This window comes from Nothobranchius furzeri, chromosome 9, assembly GCF_043380555.1.
Source record: "Nothobranchius furzeri strain GRZ-AD chromosome 9, NfurGRZ-RIMD1, whole genome shotgun sequence".
Taxonomy (NCBI): domain Eukaryota; kingdom Metazoa; phylum Chordata; class Actinopteri; order Cyprinodontiformes; family Nothobranchiidae; genus Nothobranchius; species Nothobranchius furzeri.
Window position 1 is genome coordinate 23,684,121 of NC_091749.1, and position 26,573 is coordinate 23,710,693.

At 44.9% G+C, this 26,573-nt stretch overlaps 1 protein-coding gene and 1 long non-coding RNA gene across 3 annotated transcripts in view; both read left to right on the plus strand.

Annotated features, from left to right (window-relative positions):
- pnoca (prepronociceptin a) overlaps positions 1-26,573 on the plus strand; it is a 67,820-nt gene that overhangs the window by 36,255 nt on the left and 4,992 nt on the right. The gene's annotated exons all lie outside the window — the stretch shown is intronic.
- LOC139071664 (uncharacterized) lies at positions 665-2,648 on the plus strand. Its single transcript, XR_011521493.1, has 3 exons — positions 665-1,789; positions 1,911-2,063; positions 2,295-2,648. It is a non-coding gene; the product is annotated as an uncharacterized lncRNA (long non-coding RNA).

The following is a 26,573-nucleotide window of genomic DNA, read 5'->3' on the forward strand; positions in this document are numbered from 1 at the left end:
CTCTGTTTAGATGAGGTACAGATGCTAACTGTGGCTAACCTACAGCTAACGGAACCAGCGTCTATATACGACCAAGTGGCTTTGCCAAAGGGTCACGCGGTTTGCTGCGGCTGCAGCAGACTGTAACGGTACCGGGTGGTAGAGAGCTGCATCGGGATTGGGTCCTGCGGGACCCAACACAAGTCTTGCGGGGGAGGGCGGTGTGAATTTTGCTGCGGGCGGGAACGGTCGGCTGGATTGGGATGAGTATGATGGAGTCGGCAACTGATGTTGAAAAGAAGCTGAAACAAGGTCTTTATGACACAAAAACCAAAGCAAGGCAAGTCAGACATTTGGAGCAGTTTCTCCGATTGTGTTAATATTTCTCATTCAGGTCTCAGAAAAGTGACCTCGATCACTGCCTGATTACAGAGGAGAATAGAATATGAAACGGCCTTGATTTCATTATCCCTTTAAGCACCACACAGTAGCTCCTTTATGTTTTTTTTAAAGAATTTTATAGTTTAAGTAGCGAGTTGTTTGAAATAACATGCGCCGATGCATCACCGGTGATCCTGGTGATGCATCGGCGTTAAAGGGTTAAAAACTAAATGAAAACAAAGTGCGTCAATCCTGACCAATGTGTTAAAAGACGTGCAGGATCCGATCAATTTGTTTTTCCCTCATTTCCAGTCACGGAGATAACGGCGCACTGGCTCTGGTGTTAATCAAGTTTAAATTTAATCTCTTTCCAACAATTTTCACAAGAAAACAAAACAGTTAAAAGCAGGGCTTGTGTTGTGTTGACCGGATAGTTCCCGTATTTGACCATTTATTTTGACGGAGAAAGAACAGAAAGAATACGCATGCAGATGAACTGACATTTTATTGCAGATATAGCTAAATCACCCGAGAAAAGATTCCCATCTGAACATCTGAGCTGGACACTGCTCAGCGCAGCTCGCTGTCAGCGCGTACATAAGGTGCACAGCGAGCTGAAGATGTGGAGAGGGGCTTGGAGCACGTCGCAGAACCAGGGTGCATGCGGGAAGATTCCTCCCACTGAAGCGAGTGTTTTCCTAACCCTGTCTCTCAGAGAGACTGTCAGAAAATGTTCCCTGATTATGAAACTTTGGCTGAATAGCGCTTGTTCCTGTCTCCAATGTGGCAACGCATCCAGGAGCCGTCTGAGGAGAAGCCCAGAATCTCACATCCTCTTCAGCTCAGAAAATGCCAATTATGCACAAGCGTGACCTGTCAACCTGGTAAGACCGGGTTGGAACTGTTCAGGATTACGCAGACAATCTTTACATTTAGAATTGACTTACAGATATAAAATTAATTCAGTAAAATATAAAGCATTTCATTTAAATATCCATTATTTTACAAGCACAGAGAGCCGCACCAGATGGATGGAAGAGCCGCGAGTTGCCGACCCCTGGTATAGCCTATAAAATGACATGTTTTCTCCAGGACCAGAGAGGACACAAACTCAGTACATGTCTTTTATTGTGAGGTAATAATTTCTCAGAGTTTTGCGGTTGCGGGCGGGAGTAGACATGCACACAGCGGGTGCGGGAGTGTTACACACACGTTGCGGTTGCAGGCGGTAATGGTCAGAAATTCAGCGGGAGCGGGCAGGAGCGGGATATTTAATAAAGATGATTAAGAAAGTGACACAACATGAAAATGTACTCTGTTGTGAACACAGATGACTTAATGAGGCGAGGAGGAAGCTCCCTCTTGCTGAGGAGCAGACAGACCTCCAGTCTGAGGCGGAAGCCATTGAAAGGCCTCAAAGAAGAATTAAGTAAGAATTTTGTGAACTTTCCATTCCTCCACTTCTTGGGCCTGTGTTGAATTTGCACTCATTAACTTAAAATAAATGTTTAATTCCAAAAATATTTTGTATTGTGTGTTAATTTCCAAAGGCCAAGTAGATATGTCCAGGACCGGGCCTCATCAGAGGATGAAGCCCAGACCCCCGGAAGAGGGCTTCCCCCACCCCCAGCCATCCCCCCAGTGAGGAGAAGGTTCATCCTCCCCAATAACCTGTACCTCTGCCTGACCTGACCAATTACCAGGTAATGGAAATCTCAACAAATACCACAGTAACATATGTATAGCAAATGGGTTTGAGTGTAGCTGATCATGTAAGTGTGGTGTTTCAAATGTGATACATTAGGAAATTTACAAAGGTTAATGAGGCAGTTACATGGAGAAAAACTGGAGCCATTACGTCACTGTTGAGGTCGATAATTGCATTTTGTAAACTGTTGTTCTTCTTCCTCTCCCTCTTCTACACACTCTTCCAGCATGTCATGACCCTGGGGACATCATTGCGGCAGGCCATTGACCTGCAGGGTCACCAGGGAACCCAGGGGGTTCCAGTTCAAACTCCCTCTTCATCTGGTGGGTGCCTACAGTTTGCCCTAGCTCCTCTCCAGGGCAGTGGCAGCAGTGGGACGATACGACATGTAAGGTTATTATGTTTTACACTTACCCAGTCCTCACATGCCAGTTTCAGTATACAAACACACATGATCCACGCATACATACTAATATAAGATGGTTTATAAAGCTAAACACACACACACACACAGAGAGAGAGAGAGAGAGAGAGAGAGAGAGAGAGAGAGAGAGAGAGAGAGAGAGAGAGAGAGAGAGAGAGAGAGAGAGAGAGAGAGTCTGAATGGAAAAAAATTATGTTTATGTATTTAGCAGATGCTTTTGTCCAAAGCGACTAAGTGATAATTGGCATGTTGCCCTTGAGGCTAACAACAACAATAACAACAACTTGACATCAATCATGGAGAGGAGGGAACAAGGGAGGGGGTACAGGTGCAGGGAGGGTGCTAGTTAAGAAGATGCTCTCTGAAGAGCAGGGTCTTCAGGAGTTTCTGGAAAATTGAAAAGGAAGCTCCTGTTCTGGTAGTGCTTGGAAGGTCATTCCACATTTGTGGAACGATGCATGAGAAGAGTCTGGATTGTCCTGAGCGTGGTGTAGGCCCTGCTAGCCGACGATCCTGTGATGACCGGAGCGGCCGGGCCGAGACGTAAGCCTTTGCAAGAGGATTCAGGTAGATGGGAGCCGTACCATCTCGGACTTTGTATGCTAGTGTTAGCCATTTGAATTTGATGCGTGCTGCTAGCGGTAGCCAGTGGAGCTCAATGAACAGAGGGGTGACGTGTGCTCTTTTTGGTTAATTAAAATGCCACACACACACACAACATGTAAATGCAAAAATGCTTAAACTATGTTGTTTCTTTGTGTCTGAAATGCTTTTCAGCTCTCCTGTATGAAGTCCTGGTGAAACAGGAAATAATCCTTCAGCAGCACTGCGGCCTCACCAAAATGGTGCAGGACCTTTTTGTTGCTGTTGCTGCTCTTCAGGGCCTGACCACAGGGGGAAGTGTGGAGACCAGGCACCACGGCATCTACCCCTTGGCAGATGTTCAGGCCCTGATGGCCCTGGAGAGGGAGCTTGGAATCAGTCCAACATTGGCCCATGAATTGGTGAGCTTTTTTCTGTCCTTTACAACAAAGTTTTGGACAATGCATTTTGGCATGCACATCCAATTTATGTGTTGTTCAATATCTTAAAGTGGTAGATATGCCAAAGGAGTTAAAGGACTGCTTGTGCAGTCAACGAGGTACACCCAATTATCCCCCCCCCCACCCCCCCCCACACACACATGTTTCAGGTCTCTGCCCTTCATCAGGCAACCATGAAACGCCAAATAAATTAATAGTGGAGCACAATGGCTATCTAGGCTTTTCTTTAAGTTTGTATAATATTTGTTTGAAAATTCAATGAAAATCAATCTTTGTTTAAAAAATTAATGAAGATCAATTTTTCTAATTTTAGGGTTCAACACTCGGCCTTGCGGGGGGGTCCACAGTTAAGGACACGGTGTGGCGGGTCCTCAAAGGAGCCATGACTAATGCCCTCGCCGAGGGCAAAATGGGAAGGTGGCCTTTGAGAGGCTCCACCTAAAAGGCATTGTAATTGGTAAGTTTAATCACAACAGTAACACGACTGTTCTATCTGATAAAATCATAGTTTAGGATAAAATTATTAGCCACCCATGACAATCACATTTCTTTTCAAAGTCAAAATTCTTATAGTCTTAACAACTCATTTGCGAAATGGCACGCAGTGCGCCTGTGAATGTCTCGTAATTATAACACCACGCTATCGCTGGCTTCAAGACAGCTATTGCCACTTTGCCCGCAATGTGACGCGTTCTTCAGGGTCAACTCTCGCTCGTGAAATTCTTGTTTGGTTTTAGTGTCAGGAAAGAACTGCTGGTTTGTGTTTGGTAAAGTAAACTGTGGCAGTGTAAGTACTAAGTGACTATGATGATTTAATGTTGTAACTTTGGCTGTCACTTTCAACCCCATATGACGAGATGCATCCATTAACTAATGCAAAACTGACTTTTTAACTAGCCAGTTACTTAGCCCACCACAGGTCTCTTTTGCATGGACTGTTGCGTCGTCCTTTTTTAAGTCTTTCTCCATGTGTATGCCTTTATTTTCAGCTGCAGTGAGAAGGAATCTGGTCTGTGTGGCGTCTACGGAGGCAGAAATTATAAATACAATTAAAAAATGGTTCTACTGGGCTGGGGATGGGGACGGAGGGCGCAAAAGGAGAATGCCCACTCAACCAACCCCTCAACCAGCCCAGGACTCAGTCCAGGACTGACCTTTACAAAAATAAATAAATAAAATATTCAAATGTTACTCTTGTTTGGTTTTATGTTTATGCACCTCGTACACACAGTAACTTAGGCTATTTCACAAGGCTATTTAACTGAGGCACAAAATCTGAATCTTCTGTACAAGGACATTTTATAGTCTATTAAAATGTTAAATTAAATTTAGCATAAGGTTCAGAATAAAATACAATCTTTTGGTAAATGTATGGCTAATTATGGATAAGTTATGGCTCATATTTGGCTTTATTATGGGATTTTGGGATGGTTACGGCTATGCTTTGGAAAGCCACATTTTATTTTGGGTGATCTTTTGGCAAACTTATGGTTACACCTTGATATCCTTTGGCCATTTTGTGGTGTTTTGGGGTTCTTTTGGTATAGTTATGGTTGTGCTTTGGAATTCCACAATTTATTTTGGAAGAATTCTGGCAACCTTTTGACAATCCATAATTCTATTTTGGCGTGCCTTATTTGGGCCATATTTGGCCCATCATTCCACCCAAAAGAGTACCAAACTGGCATGCCAAACTATTGCCAAAAATGATTCTGGCAACCTTTTGACAATCCATAATTCTATTTTGGTGTGCCTAATATGGGCCATATTTGGCCCATCATTCCATCCAAAAGAGTACCAAGACTGGCTTGCCAAACTAGGGCCAAAAAGAATTTGCTATCTGGGGCGGGAGCCACTGAGAGGGCGGTTAGGTCACTCACTCTCTTAACTGATGCCAGTGCCAGCAGCAATGCAGTTTTAAGCGACAGGAACTTGAGTGAGACCTGGTCCAAGGGTTCAAATGGAGCTTCAGATAAGCCGTGCAGAACCACCGTTAGGTCCCACTGGGGAAAAAGCGGGCGGGACACAGGTCTGTTCCTTCTGACACCTTTTAGAAAACGTTTTGTGAGGGGATGATTGAAAACAGATCTATCTCCAAACCCTTGGTGACAGGATGAGATAGCTGCAGCATATGTCTTAACAGTGCTGAATGCGAGGCCCCTGTCCATCAGTATCTGCAGAAACGATAGGACATCTGCCAGCTGGCAGGAGAGCGCTTGAACATTCCGCTCTGTGCACCAGTTCTGGAAAGCTGCCCATTTAGCAGCGTAAGACGCAATGGTAGAGGGCGCCCGCGCATTCTGAATCGTGGCCACCACATCATGCGGCAGCCCAGAAGCCTCTAAGCGTGACCGCTCAGCGGCCAGACCCACAGCCGTTGGCCTATTTCCGGAGGATGTTTGATTATCCCATCCGCCTGGAGAAGGGCGTCCGCCCTCCACGGGGAGCCGGACACTAGCGCTTGCAGGTCCGGAAACCATGACGCGGACACGCGCCTGGGAGCCACCAGAATCATCGAGAGCTGTTCCGACCGAATTCGGTCCAGGAGACGGGGAATCAGAGGGACTGGTGGAAACGCGTAAAGGAGCGTTCGAGGCCAGGGCTGGTGTCAGAAGGCGTCCGCCCCGAGCGGGGGTCCGTCCCGGGGGCTCAGGGAAAACCACAGGCGACACTGAGCGTTTTCGCGAGCCGCGAACAGATCCACAGACGGTTCCCCGAACCTGATCCAGATCTGTGATATCAGTGCAGGATGTAGACGCCAGTCGGAGTCGCGGGGTCCCCCTCTCGACAGGATGTCTGCCGCTACATTCAGTACCCCCGGAATGTAGATGGCTCTGATGGACAGCAGGTGGACATGTGTCCAACACAGTAAATCTGTGGCGACACGCAACAGAGGGAGGGATCGAACTCCCCCTTGGCGATTTATGTAGGCTGCCGCTACCCGGTTGTCTGTGTGAACTTCGACATGACGGCCCTCGAGAAGGGCAGCGAAGTGTCTGATCAGATTCCTCACTGTCATAAGCTCCAACACATTTATGTGCTCGTGCGTGTGGGAGGGCCAGCGATCTGCCACCGTGTGGGACAAGCACGTGCCCCCCCCCCCCCACCCCGACAGTGACGCATCCGTAAACACAGATACGTGTGACGCAGGACGTCCGATGGGAACCCCGCGTGAGAGGATGCAGGGGTTCCCCCAGTGAGCGAGGTCCCCGCCCACTGAAGGGGGAATCTTCAACATACGTCTCTTCTGACGTATTGGGTGTACCCGGAGGCGGACGAACCAGCGTTGCAAGCGCCTCGTGCGCAGCAAACCTAGCGGCACTACTGAGTGGGCTGCGGACATCATGCCCAGGAGTTTCATGACTAACCGGGCTCTCACGATCTTGCGGGGTTGAACACGGGAGATCACAGTGGAGAGATCTGCCGCTCTTGCAGGCGACAAACGTGCTCTCATTAGGGAGGCGTCCAACTCCACCCCGAGATACACAATCGACTGGGATGGAAGGATGGAGCTTGTCAGGGACTTGCATAAACCAGCCAGCAGAGCACGGATGATTTTCTTGACATGTTAATTTATTACTTTTTTTCTTTTCTCCAAAGAGGGTTCCAGCCAGCAATTAACATTACATGACAATGGGTGTAGAAACAAAGTAACCCAAACTCAGGATCTGACTACAGACATGTACAAAAAATAACCTCCTACAGACACAACAGGATCAACTTAAATAGTGGCTGATCAGACCACTGCCAACACAATAGGGTGGGAGACATCAGTAAACAAAGAACATAAATAAACTACTGCTAACAAATTCATACTAATCAGTCCATTCTGTTTGAGTTACTTCAAATGAAAACATATTACTATCAAAACCCAACTATTATTTACAAAAGAGAATAACTAAATACATAAACACAGGAATCTTCTCCCTTGAGTTGGTATGATCCAATGGTGCTGATTAGGCCAAGTGATCTGCTACAGCTGCTCCAACTCCAAGGCCACTGGCAACTCAAAGAAAACATTAATCATACAAACCCCTACAGACTAAAACCGATGAGTAACTGAATGTGTGCACTTCATACAGTCACCCAAACAGTCAATCCATGGAAACAAACACCTTTGTTCAAAATAAAACATTAACAGTTATTTGCTTGAAGTGTGGCAGCAGGGCAGCTGTCACAGTCCCCCCTCCTTAAGAAGCTACCCCGCTCCAGCGGGAAAGATAATCAGCAGTCATATTAGCCTTGCCTGGGACATGCTGTACCAAAAAGCGAAAGGGTTGCAGTGCAAGGGCCCACCGAGTAACACGGCTGTTTGTGTCCCTCATACGATGCAGCCATTGCAGAGCTTTATGGTCTGTCTGCAAGGTGAATTCTCTGCCAAGCAGGTAAAACTTCAAAGAGTCCAAGGCCCATTTAATGGCCAAGGCCTCCTTCTCCACCGTTGAATATTTCACCTCCCTAGGGAACAACTTACGGCTAATAAAAGCCACTGGATGCAGATTCTCACGACCTTGGAGGAGGACTGCACCAATACCTCTGTCAGAGGCATCCGTCTGCAAAACAAACGGTTCATCAAAGTCAGGACATTTGAGGACAGACTCCTTACCAAGAGCATGTTGCATGTCTTGATACGCTGCCATGGCCTTCTCTGTCCACTGGATGACATTGGGATACTTTGATCCCGTCATGTCCGTGAGTAGAGCAGCCCTAGATGAAAAGTGGGGAATAAATCGGTGGTAATAACCTGCCAACCCCAGAAATGACCTGAGTTGCTTCTTGGTTCTGGGTGTTTGACAGGACTCGAGAGCTTGTACTTTAGCGACTAGGGGCTTAACAACCCCATCACCTACTCGAAACCCCAGGTACTCTACCTCACGGCGGGCCAACACGCATTTGGAGGGGTTCACTGTGAGCCCAGCATCTCGGAGGCGACTCAGAATGGATTGTAGGTGCTTCATGTGATCCTCCCATGACCTACTGAAGATAACAATGTCATCTAAATAAGCACATGCATAGTCTTCACAACCTCTCAGAACCTCATCCATCAGCCGCTGAAATGTAGCAGGTGCCCCATGCAACCCAAACGGCAAAACTGCAAACTGAAACAGGCCCCATGGGGTCCGGAAGGCAGTGAATTCCCTTGACTCCTGGGAAAGTGGCACTTGCCAATAACCTTTACACAAGTCAAGGGTACTCAGGAACATGGATTTTCCCAATCTGTTAATCACATCATCAATACGTGGTGTGGGGTAGGCATCAAACTTTGATACCGAATTCAGATACCTGAGGTCAATGCAAAAGCGTATTCCCCCCTCCTTCTTAGGGACCAGAACCACAGGATTACACCACTCACTCTTGGAGTCTTCAATAATACCAAGGGACTGCATCAGTTCCACTTCTGCCTTAAGGGAACCCAGGAGACGCTCAGGGATTCTATAGCTCATGCGTTTAGCAACTGCATCCCGTTTTAACACAATGTTGTGTTCAAGAATGTCTGTGCGCCCTGGATACTCAGCAAAAACTTGAGGGTGACACACCATTTTTATCTGGTTTTGCTGTTCCATGGTCAGGTGACTAAGATTACAAACTGTAGAGGATGGAGAGGGCATGTACTGGTCATCAACATCCTCCTCCTCTGCTACTGCTCGGATCAACATCACACCTGCTCCTGTTACAGAACGGGGCGTCCATTCCTTAAGCAGATTCACATGCAGCACTCTCTTCGAACGGGACCTACAAGGGTCACATACCTCGTACGTGGTAGGCCCAAGCCGTTTCACCACCTCATACGGCCCCTGCCATTTAGCCAGAAGCTTACTTTCACGGGTTGGCAACATGACTAGGACCTTCTGCCCTGGTAGAAAGTGCCTTTCCCGTGCAGACTTGTCATACCAACGCTTCTGGTACCTTTGGGCTTCAGCCAGATGCTGCTGAGCTAAAGTTGTCATTTTCAGTAACCTCTCTCTCATCTGCAAAACATAAGAGATCACATTAACAGGCCCCTCCCCTCTCTCCTCCCCAGTCCAGGTCTCTTTCAATAAAGCCAGAGGTCCCCGCACCTCATGCCCATACAAAAGTTCAAAAGGAGAGAAGCCTGTTGAGGCTTGGGGTACCTCCCTGTAGGCGAAGAGAAGGTAAGGCAACCATTGATCCCAGTCAGAACCAGTCTCATCAACAAACTTCCGCAGCATTTGTTTTAGAGTCTGGTTAAATCGTTCGGTTAAACCATCAGTCTGGGGATGATAAGGGGTAGTTCGGATCCCCTTGATCCCCAGTAGTTGGTACACCTGCCGTGAGAACAGCTGCACCAAGGAAAGAGCCACTGCTTTTGCTTTCATCGTCTTTAGAGGAAATACCTCAGGGTATCTGGTTGCATAGTCTGTAATTACCAACATATAGCGATAACCCGTCTTACTCTTCTCAAGGGGTCCCACCATATCCATTCCCAGACGCTCAAAAGGAGTGTTGATAAGAGGAAGTGGTTGCAATGGTACCTTTGGAGGGCATTGGTTGGATGCTAGTTGACACTCAGGACATGTTTTACAAAATTGGGCAACATCGGACCTCAGACCAGGCCAGTAGAAATGGCGTTTAATACGGGCCCATGTCTTCTGCTTCCCCAGGTGGCCAGCCCAAGGAATAGCATGACCCAATTCCAGCACCATCTCTCGTGCCTCTTGTGGGACCACCAGCTGCCTCTGTACTCCTTGTTGCCGATACAAAATGTCATCCTGTAAAACATACTCAGCACAGCCCTTGTGCTCACCACTCTCATCTCCCCTGGCCCTCTGAATGAGTTCAGATAGTTCAGGATCATCTTGCTGCATCTGGGCCATCCTTGAAGGCATTGTGAAACCCTGTGGTACCTCTATCAGCTCCTCCTTCGACATCCTCGCAGTATGTAGAAACTTCTCCCGCCTCCGCTGCTGACGGGACTTGCGTAGTTTCCCAGGCTGCACATCCAGCTCAGCGTTGAAGAAGGGCAGCGCACTAAGAGGCAGGAGTGTCTCCTCCTTCTGCCTGACCTGAGAGCGAGTAACCACAGCACAGTTCAATGGAGCCTGAATCAAGTCAAACAGGATTGGTAAGTCACTACCCAACACCACTGGAAAAGGAAGGCTGTTTAACACTCCAACTCTCAGCAAATGAACTTGTCCTTGAACTTTGATATACAGGTCGGCAGTAGGATACCTCCGCTTATCACCATGCACACATTGGATAGGAATGGTGTCTAACACATTAACAAGGGAATGCGGGACCAGGGTTCTTTCCACTAGTGTCTGAACACTACCGGTGTCAATCAAAGCTTCCACACTCCTCCCATTTACTTCCACTTTGGTAACTTGTAATGGTAGAGCACCCTTTAGGTTTTCCTTTCCTTTTGCTGGAACAACACACAGTTGAGTGGTTTTAGCAGTGTTCTTGGGGCACATAGGTTTAGTATGACCTGGCAGTCCGCACAAATAGCAGATAGGTTCTTTATATTGTTTAGGAAACACCCCATCTGGGCGAAGGTCCCTCGAGGGACCCTTACCTGCCGTAGCCATTGCTGATTGGAATTGAGGTTGTCCATATGGGGTTCTCCGATTATCCTTCTCTTTGGAAGTCTTCCAAGCAGTGTAACTCCAGGGTTGTCCTTTTCGTCTTGCTGCGACAAACACCTCTGCTAATGAAGCAGCCTTGGACGCAGATGGAGGGTCATGTTCCCGAACCCAAACCTGAAGCTCAGGGGACAGCATACGAAGAAACTGCTCTAAAACAATCATTTCGCCAATGTCTTTAACAGTTTTACCTTGGGGGTGGATCCATTTGTCATAGAGCTCTTTTAGCCTGACATATAGCTCTTTAGGAGTCTCACCCGCTTCAACCTCTGTCGAGCGGAATCTCTGTCGATAAGTCTCTGGGTTGATATCATATTTCCTGAGAATAGCTCCCTTAACAGACTCATAGTCACGTACCTCCTCAATGTCCATGTGCACATAGGCACTCCTGGCTTTCCCAGTGAGTAGTGGTACAAGGTGGAAAACCCAGTCAGCCATCGGCCAATTACAGGATGCGGCAATCCTCTCAAAAGTAATCAGGAAATGTTCAATGTCATCAGTGTCTGTTAACTTTTCCAGTCTAGGCTCTGAGAAGGAACGACACTGACCTGGAGAGCTGATGGTCTTGAGACCCTCGGCCACCTGTTCCTCGTCGCCTTGCTCCAGCTCCTCAGAATCAGATTTCCTGAGAGGGTGTGGCTGTAGCTCCTCTTGCAGATGCCGAAATTGTTGCTGAAGCTCCTGGAACCTCCGATCCTGACGTCGTGCCTCTTCCATCAACATGTGATTCTGGGCCGTCTGTTGGCTCATGTGTGCCTGAAGTATCCCAACAAGATCTGTTAACGTTGGCTCCCGGGATCCTTCCGCTTCCACAACTGCAGGGCCAGCAGCCCCCTCATCTTCAGAACCATCCGACTGCTTTTCCGGTCCAGCTGGCTCCAAAGGCTCCACAGGTCGTCTGCCCCTGCCTCGCTGCATGGTTTCTTCCGTGGGTCTCACTAATTCAACACGTACTCATGGCTAGCAAAATCCCACTTCTGACACCACTTGTCAGGGACTTGCATAAACCAGCCAGCAGAGCACGGATGATTTTCTTGACATGTTAATTTATTACTTTTTTTCTTTTCTCCAAAGAGGGTTCCAGCCAGCAATTAACATTACATGACAATGGGTGTAGAAACAAAGTAACCCAAACTCAGGATCTGACTACAGACATGTACAAAAAATAACCTCCTACAGACACAACAGGATCAACTTAAATAGTGGCTGATCAGACCACTGCCAACACAATAGGGTGGGAGACATCAGTAAACAAAGAACATAAATAAACTACTGCTAACAAATTCATACTAATCAGTCCATTCTGTTTGAGTTACTTCAAATGAAAACATATTACTATCAAAACCCAACTATTATTTACAAAAGAGAATAACTAAATACATAAACACAGGAATCTTCTCCCTTGAGTTGGTATGATCCAATGGTGCTGATTAGGCCAAGTGATCTGCTACAGCTGCTCCAACTCCAAGGCCACTGGCAACTCAAAGAAAACATTAATCATACAAACCCCTACAGACTAAAACCGATGAGTAACTGAATGTGTGCACTTCATACAGTCACCCAAACAGTCAATCCATGGAAACAAACACCTCTGTTCAAAATAAAACATTAACAGTTATTTGCTTGAAGTGTGGCAGCAGGGCAGCTGTCACAGAGCTCTTTTCCCAGTTTATAGAAAACCCTAGGGTTGACAGATGCTCTGTCAACCTCCTGGTTTGCTGTGACGCCTCGTCCTTGGACCGAGCGCACAGGAGAAGATCGTCCAGGTAAAATAAGACCCTCATTCCCTCCGTGCGCAGTGGCTGCAGCGCGGTCTCCAGACATTTGGAGAAGGTGCGCGGGGCTAGCGAGTAGCCGAAAGGGAGGCGATTGAACTGATATTGAACTCCCTTGAACGAAAAACGCAGAAACTTCCGGTGGTTTGGAACTACTGGTATGTGGAAGTATGCGTCTTTCAGGTCGATTGACGTGAACCAATCCCCGGGGCGCACATATTCCAGGACTTGTCTCATCGTTAACATGCGGAAATGCATTACTGCTATGGAGCAGTTGAACAGGGACAGGTCGAGAATCGGCCTCATTCCTCCCACTTCTTCGGTACTACGAAGTAGCGGGAGTAGAAACCCGAGAGTTCTTGTCCGCGAGGGACTCGGGAAATAGCGTCTTTGGACAGAAGTTCCCGCAGCTCCAGCTCTAGCGCCTGAGACTGTACTTGCGATGTGAACGTCGTCTCCACGATCCCGTTGAAGGGAGGTGGAGTGGCCTGAAAATGAAGTGTGTGACCGCAATGAATGGTGTCCGAAATCCATTTGCTCATGATGCAAAGGCGGCGCCACTCGTGCGCGCGTTCCGACAGTGGACGCGTGTGCGCGGTCACGTGAACAACGTCTGAGGGTTGTGCATGCGCCCTTACCGCCGTCGCCCGTACCAGAGAACTGGGGGCGACCCATGGAGGGCTGCGCTCGAAAGGGCAAGTGCGAAACAGCTGGAACAGGCTGGTCCACACCGCGGAGCGTGGAGTCCGAGAGTGAAGGACGAGTGGGAGCCGGGCCTGTGCACGGGGGCGACAGAGTGCAAGCGGATGGAGCCGCGCACTGTGCCGCCGCGCGTGGTCGAGACAGCGACATGACATCCCGCCCCACCCAACGGCGTGGGGAGAGCGGGACGAGTTGGGCCTGGCCGGATGCTGGGGCCAGAGCGCAAATGGAGCGCACCCTTACGGCTGGCCGTGTATTTTGACTACCTGCAGGAACATGTGTGCGTGCAGCAGTGCTTGGTGTGGGGAACATGTGTGAAAACTCGGCAGAGGATTCTGCGGAGGACTGTAGGATTGAGCTCTTTGAGTGACGTTTTTTGGGTTTTATTTCAAAACCAACAACATCAGAACAATCAGTAACACACACATTCCCCCCAAAGAGTCACTTCCGTGGCTGCTTTCGGCGAGGCTCCTGCACCTGGGACTGCCAAGACGGCGTCTGCTGGCCCCGCCGGAACCGTTGTCCGCCATCTCGCTGGTCCCGCTGATGTGGAGCCGAAGCGGGAGGCCGGCTCCGTGGAGCGGGCGGTGCAGCTGGACGTCTGAAGCTTCCGCGCCGTTCGTCCCATCCTCTGGCTGAACGGCCGGAGTGCGAGGCTGACCGAGGGTGGACCAGGTCTCGCACCGTATAGCCGATAGTTCGGCCGTCTTCTGAGCCCTCTCAATGACGCCCCATAAGATGGGGACCAAACAGAACATCGGTGGTGATGGGGCCATCCAGCATCTCCGGAGGAGGAGATTTTTAAATTCGAACGGCTGTTGCTCACTCCCCCGCCCTTCCTGAAAGAGCCGAAAGCCACGCCTCCCAATGTGCACGCGCAGGAAAAGCAGAGTCAACATCGGAGCATTGCTTCTTGTAATAGAGCTGAGCTAGTGTTAGCAATGGAGTTATCTGAGGTAAGAAAGTTGTATTTAACCAGCACATTAAACACTTACTGTTTACAAAAGGCATTTTATAAAGAATATCTATAAATATATTTATATTTTAAAATACCAGTAACAGTTGGCAATCTATATTGTAAATAAAATTAATCCTATCAAATTGTTAGCATTTTATTACAAGTAACTAGCTTATTTTGAATTGCTTTGCCATTCAAGATGGGATGAATATATCAAAGCATATAAATAATTTATGGTGAAATCATGAATAAACACTGCATTCTGTGTAGTCCTCCTATAATCATGGTTGTTTTCATAGGGTTTCTGTTTATTGTTGGTTTAGCCCAAATTTTGACTAGATGTAAACCTGACCTGTGTCAAAATTGATTAATATGCAAGAGTACTTTTTATATTAGTATATTTTTTTTATTCTAATACAATTTAGAGTTCAGTGATTGAGGAATCCTCTGAGGAAGAGTTTGAACCTCCTATTGCATCCTCAAGACGTGGTGCAAAAAGGAGATGCTCACCATCATCTCAAAGCCGTGGTGCATCCAGAGGCTGTGGTGTGTCTAGAGGCCGCGGTGCATCCAGAGGCCGATGAAGTGTGAGACACTCAGCTGTGGACCTTGGAGATGAAGATCTCTCTCGAGTTCGGAATCTTTGTTCCGAGCGAATAGACTTTGAACGTGTAAGCATAACAACATTACACTAAATTATCCCAAAAACTGTTGCTGTAGCATCTCTTTCCACTTTTGTAGCAACACATACAGAACCTGAACCCTCAGCAGGCTATTGACATCCTTACCATGGTGCTGGACAGACACTGGTGTTCTCTTTGATGTACTTGCCCTCTCTAGTCCACCTGCCACAACACCTCCAACACCCAATCAAACTTCATGGTGTGTATGCTCCCACTGCAGAGATATGCCAACCGATTTGGAAAAGAAATGCTGCCAACAGCCTCCCCAGACATGTATTTCAACTGTACCACACATGGAGGAGTTTATTCTGCAAAATTCCCTGACCCCAATGGTAACTACACTGGTTTTATTCCAAGACGATTGTAAATAAATGTATATATTTGATATTTTACATAAGTTTGTTTTTATATATTTTTGTTTGATGCTCTAATAAAGTGTTCTAAAGCACAACTCTGTGTTGCATTTATAAAAATACCATAAATTTTAAAACTCCTGCACAACAACAACAAAAAAAATTATGTCTACCTCCAACATTTTACATAAATTTTTAAATTATTAGTCCTTATTTCCCCAAAATATATCTTTATTTTCAAAAAAAAAAACAAAAAAAAAACACAGGAAACAAAAATAAAGAAGGTTTTGGGTTTTCTCTTGCCTCCCCCAACACCTACGTCTGTGGCAAAGTTTTACCTGTAAATAAAAAATAAACTCAATTAGCAATGGACTATTGTGTGGAAGATGTAAGGCAGATAATATTTTATTTTACCATCACCGCAAGTCCGTAGGTGTTGTAGAAGTTCCTCTGTTGATGGTGCAGGAACTCCGGACAGCAAACCGTAACGCCTTGGATCCTCAGGCCTTAGCGTGTAGTGTCGAGGAAGACCTTTCTTGTAGGGCTGCAACAACGGATCGATAAATTCGATAAAAATCGATTACTAAAAGCGTTGGCAACGAATTGCGTCATCGATTCGTTGTGTCGCACAACTCTTCCAAAAGCGCCCCCCCCCCCCTTCCCGCCCGCCGTTGCGCGCAGACCAGAGCAAGTCAGATCAGCGCGTGGGAGAGCCGGCAGATCAGCGCGAGGGAGAGCCGCAGATCAGCGTGAGGGAGAGCCGGCAGACTTGCGCTGCTGCGAACCGGTTCCGCATTGTCGCGCAGCGATCCAGGCAGCTGCTTCCAGCGCACGGTCCATTCTCAAAGTGGCGCAACCAAAAAACTATAATTAGCACACGATCGTTCATGTCCGCACATGTTCTCTATTTTCTGTCTTATTTGTGCCTGAAGCTCGCTACTGCGGAGCTCATCACCTGTGCTGTGGTGATGTCACCTCACGCAGCATCGAAAACGCGCTCTGCGCTTTTCGGTCAGGAGATCCCTTTGATCTGCTCAAAAGTAACTGATGAGGTGAAAAGGTAAGAATCCAGGCAACAGATTTTCTGGAGAATTATGAGGAGATGCAGGAAGATGAGAGACAGACAGGACAGGAATATAGTTAAATAAAAACAAGAAAACAAAACAAAGTGTTGAAAAGTAAAATGTAGGTAGATTTATCTCCACGACACGTTTTTACCAGTAAAAAACAATAAGTTATACACATGTCATATTTATACATCTGATACAATTCAGATCACCTTCAAAACTCAGTCACACACCCAGGGCCGTTTCAAGACATTTTGGGGGCCAAGGCAAAATGCCCGCCCCCCCCCCCCCGCCCCCCCCCCATAACTGGGCTCCCCAGAAGCCTCTGTGTAGTTCATACCCTCTCCAGGAGTGTTAGTTATACGGTGTTTATAAAAGCCCCTCAGACATTACTGACATGTTCTAATATTATCAGATGAAAAACTAAATTATCAGACATGCTGTCTCATCTGCTTCTTTTAAAAACTTGCAAAAAGTAACAAAACCATTTGAAAGCCACTATTTGTGGATTCTCTGAAAGTTTCTATGGAGTGTGTGACAACTTATTTTTTCATTGATCCTATCGTCTAATCTCACAGCTGAAACAAGCATCCTTAATCATCTGTGCACAGGAAGCTTACCGATGCTCTAGTAAAACAAAAGGTATAATAATTTATTATTAATAAAACCTTGTTGCAGCACTAAAGCAGAAAAATTAGATTTTGCATTAAATATGCAAAATATTTACATATGAATTGTTTTAGAGCCCTTTAATTGGCAGAATCTGATATTAATTTAGTTCTTACAAAAAATGGGTCCCAACATGGTTTGTGTGGCATTGCCATAGTGTGACGTCATAGGCACAGATCCCCTGTCCTCTTGTTTGGAAATGGAAATATGGTCACCCTACATTAAACAAACTGTCCACCCGGACTTTTGCACTGCACAGAGACGCTTCGCTGCCTATGACTGAACGTCAGTTGAGAGTCAGTCTCATGCAGACTGACCAATGAAGAGAGGGCCTCAAGTTAAGACCCTCTCCTCATTGGTCAGTCCACACGAGGTGGGTCAAAGGTTACTCTGGGCGGGTTACGTGTTGTCAGGCATTCAAGTATTGAGTATATTTACTGCATATTACAGTAAAATATTCTGTATGTGACCACATTATGGTGATCCTTGGGTCGTGATGATGGAGCCCTTGAATATTGTTGCCCAGGGTACAACAAAGTGTTAATCTGGCCCTGGTTCCGCCGTCACATTCCCGCAGAAACTGGTTGATCACACCGGGGCCAGACTACTAGCATGTGGTTTTACAACCACAATGTCCTCAGAAGCAAAAACACTTTTAAAAGGGAGGGAGGAGTCCTAACTGTTGCTGCAGGCGTGTTGTGTGAGAGTGCAGTTATATACTGGTTAATATATTTTTGGGTTCAGTTGCTTTCATGTGGCCTAATGTGAGTCTATTTGGGATCATTGGAATGATCAGCAGCATTTCTTGATGTGACTTTATGGCAGTTGCCCAGGGCATCATCGCAAGGAGGATGGCATTCATTTACTTTTGTTTTATTTGGTATTTTTTCAGTCAGTTTTGGAAATATTGATCAATTTTGATTAATTCACAGCCTATGTTTAATTACATTTAAAATAAATATTAACAGATGAGATCAAACAAAACAGATGAGAATTGCCCTTAAGCTGTTTAACTTGGACCAAGCATTTTAGGTCACAGATAGATGTAGCTTAGGGTCTCTGTCTATACACTTTATAAGACAATTTAGGTGATGGCATGTTGTTTTTCTGCTATTGAACTGTTTTCTAATAATGTTGTGTTAAATAAAGTGAAGGAAGGAGAGAAATAACGTTTCCCTAGCAGTTTTTAAAAATTTCCCCATGTAATCCGATTAATCGATTAATCGTGTCGAGACCCCATCCGATTAATCGATTATCCAAATAATCGTTTGTTGCAGCCCTACTTTCTTGCTTGTCAAACGTCGGTCAGTTGCTTCTGGGATATTACAGTCATGAACTGTATCCTCTATGTTAATTTCTTGCAGAGTCTCAAGTTGTAATGTTTATTGTAATGCTGCTCCAGTCCTGTGAACAAAAGCTTTTCATTAACTATGTGCTATTGCAGTTTTATAGAATGTTAAACGAAAGGAATTACCTTATGTGTATATAAGGTGTGTAGTCCTCATCACCGCGGTCATCAGTACCGCTGTCCATCTCGATGGTTTCGTCCTCCTCTAAAGACGAATCAACTTCTGGTTCTCTGTTTGGTGACCATGTGTCATCTGATGACTCTATCCTGAATACACACAATATAAAGTTTTTAGTATGGAAAATTAGACACATTTTATTAACATCTGAATACTTACACAGAGTTTTGAATATTGTTGAACTCTTCCTCGTCAATGTTTGCTTCAATTCCCACACAAGATAACCTAAAAAAGTAATTATTGTTTACTTTTCCTGACAAATGTGACAGCCAAATACAGACACAACCTTGTACTTACATTTGTGAAGATCCTTCTTTTTTTAGTTTCACCTTGTTCCATCACCTCCTCCAAATTATCATCCCTATGAAAATAAAATACAAGCACAAGAATATGATTAGAATCAATACATATTTTGTCATTTTGAAGGTAATAGACCTCGTCTATTGGCCGTCATCATCACCCTCTCCTTATTTTTCTCACTCTACTTATTACGCATTTCTCTGTATCCACTGAATTCCTTCTTTACAAATAATTTCCTGTCTCTCTCTTTACATTTTAAAAACACAATTGTGTTATTTTTTTCTCATAAACTTTGAAATAAAAATATAATTTTTTAAAATATGTTTAATTTTGTTGTTGTGAAGTGTCTCAAGAGTTTTATCTTGAGAGGCGCTATATAAAATGTAGTTTTACTATTTATTTCTATACATTTTTTATAGTCATTCATTATCCCATTTCTAGAATTTTTTCAAAATAATCCACCACTAACTTAAAACAAACAGAGGCAAAATTATAATATTCCTGGTAGAGGTTTTTACGCAGCTATTTACCTTTCAGATGACTCTCCATGAATGCTAGACAGAGCTGGCACTGGTGTTGGAGAAATACACAGTTGGCGCTTCAATGGTGTAGATGTTGATGCTTCATATTTGGACTGATGACTGTAAAAAACAAAGCCCAAAAATTAGTGATCACAAGCTAAGCAAGTCTCCCCAGCCTTCACAGATTTTTGCACGAGCTGATTATCATTCCTTTTATTTTAATATGGAGTTTTCACGTAGGTAAGACCACAAACTCAGACGGTAATCTGTACACGTGGCCCACCCAGGTTAGCACAATATGTCTTTCAGTGCTAATGGAAACGTAAGGTTTTGGATACGTTCCTAATCAATCACACATAATTCTAACTGCTGAATCATCTCCTCAGACTTCCACAAGTACTACATGAGCTGCTGATTACTCATTTTAATCAAACACGCAGCTCAGGAAAGTGTAAACACCTAATTCAGCTTTCAAGACGCTAACTGAACCCCGCTAACGGGGAAGTTATAAACAAGAGCTTAAAACAATATACTGATGTGGCCTATAGTTAAACGCCACACTAATCATTAGCTCCCATATAAACAAAAAACTAAAATCCCCTTTCGTTACTCAAACTTCTTCCAAATATAGCATAAATAGTTCAACTAGCATCTATTCATGTCGACTTAGCATTCAAGCTAATGCTACATTAGCCAATAGGACACCAAGCATACAAAGCTTGTTTGCTCTATTACTTCTTTCAGTGAAAGAAAGATTATAAGTAAATTTATCCGAAAAACAATAAATAACTTACCTGTCTAAAAGATACTTTGCCAACTCTTCATCCGTTTTCAGGCCGTGTAGATCACGAAAATCTCTCCATCGTGTGTAAAACAATCTCCAATGTAAATTCTACTCGACTGTCTCGAACGTCTTACAGCCACTTTTGAAGAAGGGCTTTTAAACTTTTTAAATGTTTTCTGAGATGTGGAAGGCAGTCGAGGAATCGGTAATTTGGGGTTTTGTTGCTCCATGTTTCTGCAGTAAGCCGAGTGAGGCGCGTGACACTGTTGTGCACGCTGAGATCGAATGCTCGTGCTCGATGATTGACAGCTGCCCCCTGGTGGAAACGCAGCGCTATTGGTCAACGCGTTAGGCTTGCAGAAATATTGGCTGAGCTCTACAGGGCAGGGGAGGGACTTAGGAGAAAATTGAAATATTAAAGATTATTTACTTTTTTAAATAAAATTGGGTCAGATGGTCAAAATCAAACATTTTTAAAGTTATTCTACATTTAAATTTTGCAGACTGTGCCTTTAACTGGATTCACGGTTCCCTGCATCTTCTAGTGGCAACTTCAGAACCTTAAGTTAAGACACTATGTTTCTAAATAGTTCCAAATAAAATCTTTTTTTCTCTTTATTTAAATGTTTTGATTTCTGTGATGGACCGGAGACATGTCCAGACATGTCCCCCGCCTCACCCGTGACACCAACTTCCTGTGACCACTGCTAAGCAGGCTGGATGATGTATGGAAATATCTAAATGATAGGTTATACATTTATGAGATTTTCAACTACTGAAGCAGAAGTTCCATCAAACCCAGAGGAACAGCCTTCATCTTCAGTGAAAGTACCAAAGGGCAGCCTCTCACTGGAAACTAGCCTGACTTACTACCGGCTTTGCAGACCGAGCTCTGACAACGATCATACGAGGACCTAACAGCCTGTATCAAAGGGCTTGGTATCCCATCCTCTCGAATACCACCCACAAGGCCCCCCGAGTGATGCAGCTTTCTCCAGACCCACAACAAACAAGTAGATTTCTTGGGCGAACTCCCATGCACCCTCTAGGACAGGGACTCCCCTGGGGGTGCGCGAGGTGAAAAGTGTAATGGCTGCGGAGCTCAGAGAAGTCTGTCATATGTCACCATTAGTGTAGCCAGAAACTCATTTGTGGGTGGGCCTAAGAAAAAGTAAGTGGGCACAATAAATGTAATTGAAAACAAGTATATTTTGCTTGTGTGTGTGTGTGTGTGTGTGTGTGTGTGTGTGTGTGTGTGTGTGTGTGTCCTCCGCATGTGCCCTAGCTTCATAATAATAATGCACTCCGAGCTTCAGCACTCTGACCTGCGCACGCTGTTAATATCAAGATACGTTCCGTATTTGATCATTTTTATCGATGTTGGAGAAATCTGAAGGTGGTGAGTCATTCTGGCAGATTGTAATAAACACCCTGTCTCATGCAGGTGTTCTGACATTGTAAACCTCACATACAGAACATTGTGGATGTAACAAAATAAATCAAGACACAATTCCCATCTGAGCATTTTAGCATTATTATATTACTGTATTAGCACACTGACTGTGGGACAGCATTCTAAACGTGTCAGGCTATTAACAGCGCGCTGAAGATCTGAAGTTCAGAGTGCGTCTGTCAGAGGTCAGACGCGTTCCAGCGAAACCACGGCTCACGGGGGCACAAGTGAGCACATCTGAGCTGGGCATAAGTAATTTTACAGCATTGGTTTAAATAGCGCCAATAACGAGACGCGGTGACTTGAGTGGCTCATGGAGCTGTGCCGCACACGCACACACACACACACACACACACAGATTCAATAAGCGCACGCTGCGCAAACTCCGGCGCGCCGTCAGACTGAAGGCAGAAATGAGCGCTGCCTCCTCCGTGATAAAAACTTTTAAGAGGTTTTATAACAACATTTTTCATTCAAGGTCAAATTAACTCTTTGATGCATAATGGTCACTACAGTGGACAGGTACTCCAAATTGTTATTTATTTATTTTTGCTATTAAGCACAGCTGTTGAAGACTTTTTTGCATGTGAGACCCTCCATTTGGACTTCAGTAAGTCAAGCCAACATATTTCATGCTCAGAATGCACGCTGTCCACTGAGGTGGACATGTAATAAATTATTTGTAAATTATTAAATGTTACAAAAAATATTTGTTGGAATTTGTTTCATTCACACCTAAAGATAATTTTTTAAAAAAGGTTAAAAAAATCATGGTTGAAGATTTCGTAATTCATGCATCAAAGGGTTAATATATTAGCTTCCATTTTGGGATGACGTATTAAAATCGAGTCCACTCCAGCCAGTGACTCCTCATGTGTGGCAGCGGATCGCAGATTCAGCCACACCATAAAACAGCAATAAGTCAGTCTGAGGCAAGAGTGAACCTCATGGCTATAGCTTTTCCATCTTTTCCCCTATAGACATTTGATTACGCACAAGTAGGTGACCAGTTCAGGTTTACGCAGAGCAGAAGGAAGGAGAGCGCTCTGGCCACAGGTTAAACGTTCCTGCTTTAAGAAAGCCGTTAAATTGCATTGTTGGGCACTCTAAATATTGATTTAAAATTAAATCAAAGGAAATTGTAATGGTATCGAATGTTTATTAATTGCTATTTCAAAAATACATAATACATAAACATAAAAATGAAAGTGATGGGGAAAAAGGTCATCACAGTTTTTTAACCCTGTCTGTCGAGTGACGTATATATATATATATATATATATATATATATATATATATATATATATATATATATATATATATATATATATAGAGCCATGCCCTGATGTGGGGCTGGGGGGTGCGTAGACATGGTCGGGACATAGAAGAGGGTGCGCGGCTAAATAAGTTTGGGAACCACTGCTCTAGGACACCCCTAGGCATATAGAGCTGATCCAGTGTTCTATGGCTAAGACAAAAATCACATTGCTCCTCCTGGATCTGAGGTTCAACTATTCCACGGGCCCTCCTCTCCAAAATCCCTGAAAAGACTTTACCAGGGAACACAGTCTGCAGTCCCCCTTTTTAAATAGGGGGACCACCACCCTGGTCTGCTGGTCCAGTAGAACTGCCCCTGATGCATCACCGGTTTTGTCCTGCACTCGCTTCATCCCGCCCTTCTTGCTCTTCATTTTGATGCTCGTTTTGTGAAACATGGTCAGTGATGTCCTCATTAATGTTTCGCTCTGGTTCAAATTGAAAAGGCTGAACAGATGACATGTTGATGTCGCTGACCAGTCTCTACACGGTTCCAAAGCCAGCCGGTGCAACCGAGGTACAACCATATGACATCATTACCCAGAATGCATTGCAATGCTAACAACAATGGTGACCTACAAGTTAAACTATTTTTACAAATTTTATAAAAATGAAGACATTAAGAAGGTTTTTTACACCATTTTAATATAACTGATACTAACATTTGTCTTTTAAGAACCACAAAGTTTTGTAACCGCGGCTCCTTTTAACACTGAAGAACTTCTAGACCACATCAATGAGCTTGGCTCCAGAGATTGGAGAGTCCAACCCAAAGTCCACACACTCCGCTTTCTCACCAAAAGACATGCTGGTGGGATTGAAGTCTTCTGCTCACCGATCCACAACATCTCGAGTCAAGGTCAGCAGCATACCGTCCCCACCGTAAACAGTGTTGGTAGCGCATTGCTTTCCCCCCCTGAGGCGTTGGATGGTGGACCTGAATCTCCTAAAAAAATGTATGGAAGTCTTGCTCCACAATCTCACCTAACTCCTCACCTATGCAACACTTGAGCAGCATTCCGCTTTGACTGCTGGTACCTATCAGCTGCCTCTGGAGTACCACTGGTCAAACGCCAGGTAGGACTTTTTCTTCTTCTTGACAGCTTGGATTCAGGGGTTGTTACCACAACAGGCAATGATCATCATGCGACCGCAGTTCCGGTTAGCCGCCCCAACAATGGAGGTATGGAACATGGCTCACTCAGACTCAGTGTCCCCCGCCTCCCCTGGGATGTGTTGAAGTTCTGTCAGAGGTGGGAATTGAAGCTCCTTCTGATAAGAGACTCCACCAGACATCCCCAACGGACCTTCACAATACATTTAGGCCTCTTAGGACTGACAAGCATCCTGCCCCACCATTGAAGCCAACTCACCACCAGGTACTGGTCAGTTAACAGCCGCACCCCTCTTTTCACCCGAGTGTCCAAGACATTCGGCCTCAGATCAGATGAGACGACGACAAAGTCCCGCAGCAAAACAAGGGAGTTCCCAGAAAGAGCACAATCCAGCACTCCCTCCAGAGACTCCAAAAAGGGTAGGTAATCTGACCTGCAGTTTGGTGCTTAAGCACAAACCAAAGTAACAGTGGGTCTTTACTGTCTCCATAAACAGTCCAAACGCAAATTAAAACCCACCCAATCTATTTTCTGTGACACACACACACACACACACACACACACACACACACACACCTGTCGGTGCTTAAGGAGGGTTCTCTTCTGGATGTGAAGAATCAGCAGTGCTACTCCAAGCTCCTCTTCTCAGAGCAGCCAATCAGGGGTTAGTGGGCGGGGCCAGCAGCCACTAGTTTTTTTTTAAAGTGACAGAACCCTGAAACGGCTCCTCCTGGAAGGTATTGAAAAAGTCATGGGTAAAACTGCTGAAAATGCTTTATGTGAGGGATTTAGTGCAAAGAGCTGCACAAACATAATTTCTCTAGATGATAGAAATGTTATAACTTTTAAAAAGGTCATAATACATCTCCTTTAACAAAGAAGGTCTAAACAAATATTAGTTGGACTCACTCTCCAATCGGAGATGGTGAGAGGCGGTGGCGGATGCATTATGGCCAAATGAACACACCCAGGAATCTAATGCCATCTGCCAATTGTGTCCCACCCTAAATGACTTATCTCTTTTGTCCATCACAGTCAACTCCCTCGTTTGCATCACACTGAGGACATTTTTAGAGACATTCTGTTATTCCTTTCACTGATTAATTTTGCAGAGTTGGTGCTTTATAAGTAGTTAGAGATTAGAAATGAGCTGTAGAGCAATTACATTTTTATCAGATTTTAATTTGTCTTAATAAATTCCAGACCTTTGAGACATCACAGAAGAGTTTAAAGGAAGACAAATTAATTTTAGTTTCATACAACTCTTTTGGTTATGGTTTAAGTCTCTCATATAGAAATATGTGTTTATATATTCATTTTTTGTGAGTGTGTGTGTGTGCTGAGTTTGAGTGTGTCAGTAAGAAACGGTGACTCAGTTTGCTGCCAGAGGCATAAATTGAGGCATCAATTAAAGGAGTTAACGAGTTTGTTTAATGAGATGAAAACTCTGCTTTTTTTCTGACGTCAGACAGGGTTGCTCCTACAAGAATGAGGTCAAACACTTTGTTTTTCCTTCATGTTTCCATCATTCTATGCTCCGTACCCCATTACTGGCATCCGGTCTGTTATCGTTCACACTTTAAACTCCTCGTCTTTGTTTATAATTTCATCCAGGGTGGTGCTCCCCCTATCTGGCCACACTCCTGAACAGACATTCCCATCACGCGCTCTGCGCTCCTCCGACCAAGGCCTGCTCGCTGTCCCTCGTTCTAGGTGTCATACTCGTGGGGACCGGGCTTTCTCAGTCCTAGCACCGTCACTCTGGAACCAGTTGCCACCCTCAGTTAGGCTGTCCCCGTCTCTGCCAGTCTTTAAGAGTCGCCTAAAAACACACCTCCTCCGCTTGGCGTTTCCTGAACATGTTTGAAATTGGCCGTCTTTCATGTTGATTTTATTTCCCTGTTTTCATTGGTTCACTCTATCCCTTGTTTTACCCATTTGTCTTCTACTAGAATGTTTTACCTTTTTTGTCATTTGTAATTTGAATTGCTTTTATTTTCGATTTATTCACCATATTTAACTTTCTCTTGTACCATGTTCAGCGCCTTGGGCTTCCCGATAGGGTTGCGGAAGGCGCTTTACAAATAAAGCTTTGATTGATTGATTGATTGATTGATTGATTGATGATTGATTGATTGATTGATTGACTGATTACTTATTCTATTCCCATTATTCCCGTTAACTTGACATTGCTATAAACCCAGATCACCCATC